General features: G+C 43.2%; 1 long non-coding RNA gene across 1 annotated transcript; it reads right to left on the reverse strand.

Moving 5' to 3' along the window:
* Positions 1–649: 649 nt before the first annotated feature.
* Positions 650–4,658, reverse strand: LOC116563957. Its single transcript, XR_004274651.1, has 2 exons — positions 3,218–4,658; positions 650–1,406 (listed from the first exon to the last, which is right to left on the reverse strand). It is a non-coding gene; the product is annotated as an uncharacterized LOC116563957 (long non-coding RNA).
* Positions 4,659–4,876: the final 218 nt, after the last annotated feature.

The raw sequence follows: 4,876 nt of genomic DNA on the forward strand, positions 1-4,876 counted from the left end.
GGTGGGTAGGGAGAGTGAGATTTGGTGGAGACCAGCAAAAAGGCTGTAGCACTGGGGTAGGTGAGAGGCAGTAAGTCAGAATGAGGCAAATGGCTGTGGGAACAGAGAAAGGTGGACAAACTTGACAGATATGAGCAGGTAGAATAAACAGAACTCAAGGCCTGATCAGACAAGAGAGTGAGGAGGTAGAAGGACTCCAGTCTTCCTGCAAGGGCTTTAGGCAATGATGGTGTCACCAGGTGGGGAATTTGGAGAAAGAACAGACTGGGGGAAAGAGCAAAAATTTCATTTTGGATAGGATGGGTTTGAGGTTTCTGTCTGATATCAGGTGAAATTCTATGGCAGCCTAGACACATGAATCTGAGTTTCTGGAGCCATAGGCAGTAGTGCTATCCGGGGGTGGACAGAGGGAAAAGTTGTACAGAAACAAACGAGGCACTGAGAACCATGTAACACTGAGAGAAACAAACAACACACCATCCTTTTCAACCTCAATGTCTCCCAGAACTCAAGATTGCTATTGGTAGAAAGATTCTTCAGTCTTCAAACTGAACATGCAAACATCAGGATTAGGTTTACACCTTCCATCTAGAACAAACATTTACCCATCCCAGAATTGCAAGATTTTGCTAAAATGAAATGCCTTTCCTTTAAAAAATCTTTATTTCCTTAAAACATAACACATTTCGGTCTGTGGTCAGAGACAGAAAGATCTCAACGTAGAATGAAAGCTAAGTGTTCAAGGCAGCCTTTTTCTCAGCTGGGTCTTACCTACATGATATTGTCCAAGTTTCCTTGTACAAGATTAGCAGATTTTCTCCATACTACCAATTTATGTATTTATCTTCGAGCCATCAGCAAGAGTGTTTCAGGATTTTAAAACTTCCTTCTGGCATGGTACACAATAAGGAATAGCAACAGGGTCCCCGGGTCACCGAGGCTCCCATGTGCCAGGAGAAAACGTTTACAGTACGATTTAGCCTGAAGCAAATCCACCATCAGCATTTTCATAAACCTCACAGAAAGAAGAAACAAAAGCTGTTGAAATGTGAAAATAATTAGGGAAGAGACTTTTCCAGGGAACAAACATGGCCCACACTGTACAGAGGAAAGAACAAACAAACGTTGGGGAGGCTATGGAGCTGTAAAACCCTTGTTTATTTCTGAAAAAAGAAATAAAGTTGGAGAAAAGCCACTAGGTCTGCACAATAATAAATTGCATTCCAGGAGGGCAGGGAAGGAGGAGTGAGACTATAAATTCAGAGTCAGAAACAAAGCAACATTCCAGCAGTCCCTGCTGGCGCGTGAACCTGGCCGTTTGATTTCTGGAGAGGTCTGGCTCGCGCCAGTGTCACTGTCCTTACAGAGTCAAAATGCCCTGCCTGGTTGCTCCTCCGGGTGGTCACCTGTCAGAAAAACATTTGTTCTGGGTTAAGATTTCTGCGTCAAGTCTGAGGGTTGTTCGACTTTCAAAAAAGAAAGAAAAAAGGCAAAACACCCTAGTTCCCTGTTCTCAAGCTGAACTTTCCACAGCAGTTTCAGCGCTGACAGAAACTGCAAGGAGCTCAATGAGGTGCGGCCAGGGCCGGCCCAGGAAGCCCTGGAGGAAATTCCCACAGCCTGGTGCACTTGGAAGGGGAGCTCCCTCAGCCTCTTCCCGCCCTAGGCTGTGAGTAAATTTGCCTATGAAAGGTCACATGGTCCCTTGGTTAAGGGATTTTTCTCCAGGCGAACACCTTAGGTTTCTGGGAGAGACAGGTTACCATTTCTGGAGAAATCAACCCAGAAACAACAAGAGTAACTGAAAATCCTGTGCCTTATAAAATGATCATGGAGGTCGGGCACCAAGCTGCAGTTTTCACATGCGGTGAAGAGCACAGTAACATTCTTTGCTTCAGAGCTTCGGACTTTTTTTTCTCTATTTTTAAGTGGAAATTCAAGCGAAGGAATTTAATTCATTGAATACTGAGTGCCTATTACCTGGGTATGCCAGCTTTAAAGGCACTGTCTTATAAAATCTGCATGACAATTCTGTGAGATAAATACCATTATTATTTCATACTACAGATGAGGAAGCGAAGGATCAGTGTTTACGTGATTGGCTCAGTATCACACAGCCAGTAAATGGTGGGAATAGGATGCAAACTACCGCCTCTACCTTCATTTCTCTTAATCACTAAGCTCTGCTGCTGGAGTAACACAAGGTTCCTGCCTACAGAAGCTAACGGGTTCAAAAATATAGGAGATGAAATTTTACTACAGTTAATTAGGTTCCTTGAGAGCTGAGTGACAATAATAACAATAATAGTGCTAAGAAGCTACTAATGAATGAACACTGACTGTGTATGCCCAAGCTAAGTGCTTTCCCTGTGTTATTTTAACCTCTCCACAAAAGCATCCTTTGAGGAAGGTGGTATTCCCATTTTACAGGCGAAGTAACTGAGACAGAGAGCAGATGAGGCTCTTTCTGAAACTCACCCAGCTAGTAGGTGGCAGAACAATCTCAGTGTCAGCTAGGTTCTAGCAGTGGCTCAAAGATGGATTCATGCGTAGAGTCTTGGGGTCTTGGTGGTCTCTGCAGAATATCACCTATAGGAGTAATATTTTCTTTTTAAACTTGAAATGACTCAATGTATCATTTTGTGCTAAGTCACATGCCATCTTAACAAATTTTTGGGATGGGCAAAAAGCAAAGACCTAAATGAAAGTATAAGGGTGAAAAAGTATGAAGGCAAAACATAAGATTAATACATCTCTATCTTTTGACTTCTTTCTCTCCTTGTGAAGTGAGTACAGAGGGTTCCTACTGAATTTCATCAGTGGGTCACATCATTTCAGTTACTGCATTCCACAAAAGGAGAGTTATAATCCAACTCCACTGCCTGGTCATATTTTGTCATTCTTTAATATTAATGTCATAGCAGCTCCCTTTTATCAAGCATCTACATATGATAGGTAGGTTTTTATCTTATTTTACAGATGAGGAGATTCTGGCTCAAAGAGGTGAAGTGATCTGCTCAAGATAAAATAGCCAGCTGGCGAAATTACTGGGACAAGCATTCAGGTCTGTGGAGATTTTCTGCAGGACTATTTCAAATCCCCCACATTAGTTCCATGCCTCATTGTTATTTCTTTATTTCTGCTATTTTTTCCCCTCACTTGCTGTCATAGTTTCCTATTGACGTTGTAACAAATTACCACAAACTTGGTGGCTTACCACAACACACATTTGTTCTCTTACAGTTCTGGAGATCAGAGGTCTGAAATCAGTGTCCATGGGCTGAAATCAAGGTGTTGGCAGCAACGCACTCTCTGCAGAGGCTCCCAAGGAGACTCCATTTCCTTGCCTTTTTCCAGTGTCTGGAGATGCATTCCTTGTATTCCTTGGATCATGGCCCCTTCCTCCATCTTCACAGCGTAGCATTTTTCTCTCTCTGATTCAGCGTCCATGGCTGCCTTCTCTTCTGAAGCAGCCTAATCTCCCTCTCTGCTTCTTCCCACACATTGGCTTCTTTTCTGTCTGTGTCAAATCTCCCTCTGCCTATCTCTTAAAAGGGCATTTGTGATTGCATTTAGGACCCATCTGGACTATCCAAAATAATCTCCCTAAGTCCAATTCCTTCACTTAATCACATATTTTTTCATTTAAGGAGATAGTCACAGCTTTCAGGGATGAGGACCTGATATCTTAGGGGGACATTTTTCAGTCGGCCACATTTTCCCTGGGAAAATAGCACTTTGCATTATTTTTACAGAAGTAGAAGTGGGATGAAGTCTCATCATCTACACACTATCTTGCTTGGTCAGCTTGGTGACCGGGAACACTATATGTTTACGGATTTCTCTCCAGTTATCAAATTTGGTGTGCCAGCTGCCTCATTAGAGGGCAGTTCATGGAGCCCTCTTCCTTACATGGTTGTCATGAAAAAGCTTCACACAAGGCAGTGCCTACTCAATAGTAAAAGATATGGAATTAAGCTCATGAGAAGAAGAAAAGTGTCTTTAGGGAGCTGATGACCAAATTGTGGCAATGTATCGCACATACACATGAAAAGTTGCCTGGTAATGCCAAGGATTGTTTGAATTCACAAGCCATGAAGGGCAAATGAAATTCAGAAAAGAAAGTGCCCTATGAGCTGGAGAGGTCAGAGAAGGCTGGAGGGGCTGCAGCCTGCATCTGGTTTTGAACAGTAGGTAAGATCTACAACAAGTAGAAGGAAGCTATCGTATTTGAACATCTTCTACGGGCTGAACCTTTCATACCTGTCATCTCATTTATTTCTTACCACAACCTTGGGTGGTGGGTAGCATATGTTTATAAATGAGGAAACCGATAAATTGTGCCCCTTGCTCAGCTAATAGATGGCAGGCGGAGCTGAGATCCAACCTTAAGCTACTAGACAGGTGTGTGTTCTTTCTGCACTCTTAACATCTTTGGCCTGCCACCCTGGCCTCAGGGCTAAGTCATGGTAACAAGGTCATGGTGTCAGTGGACAAACGGAAGAAGATGCCCATCATAATGTGGAGGAAAGAAACCACACGATATGAACATCTAGAATAGCAGGGGTGACCCACAGGCTAGATCAGACTTGAAGATATATTTTTGGATGGGCTCACCCAAGGTTTAAAGAAAATATGAAGCCTATCTCTGTAGTTAAAAAGAAAAAATAGCCTACCAGGGGTGGTGGCTCACGCCTGTAAGCCCAGCACTTTGGGAAGCCAAGGCAGGCAGATCACCTGAGGTCAGGAGTTCGAGACCAGACTGATCAACATAGAGAAACCTCATCTCTACTAAAAATGCAAAATTAGTCGTGCGTGGTGGTGCATCCTTGTAATCCCAGCTACTTGGGAGGCCGACGCAGGAAAATCACTTGAA

Source organism: Sapajus apella, unplaced genomic scaffold (assembly GCF_009761245.1).
Source record: "Sapajus apella isolate SASKATOON/1434 unplaced genomic scaffold, GSC_monkey_1.0 scaffold36, whole genome shotgun sequence".
NCBI classification, from domain to species: Eukaryota; Metazoa; Chordata; class Mammalia; order Primates; family Cebidae; genus Sapajus; species Sapajus apella.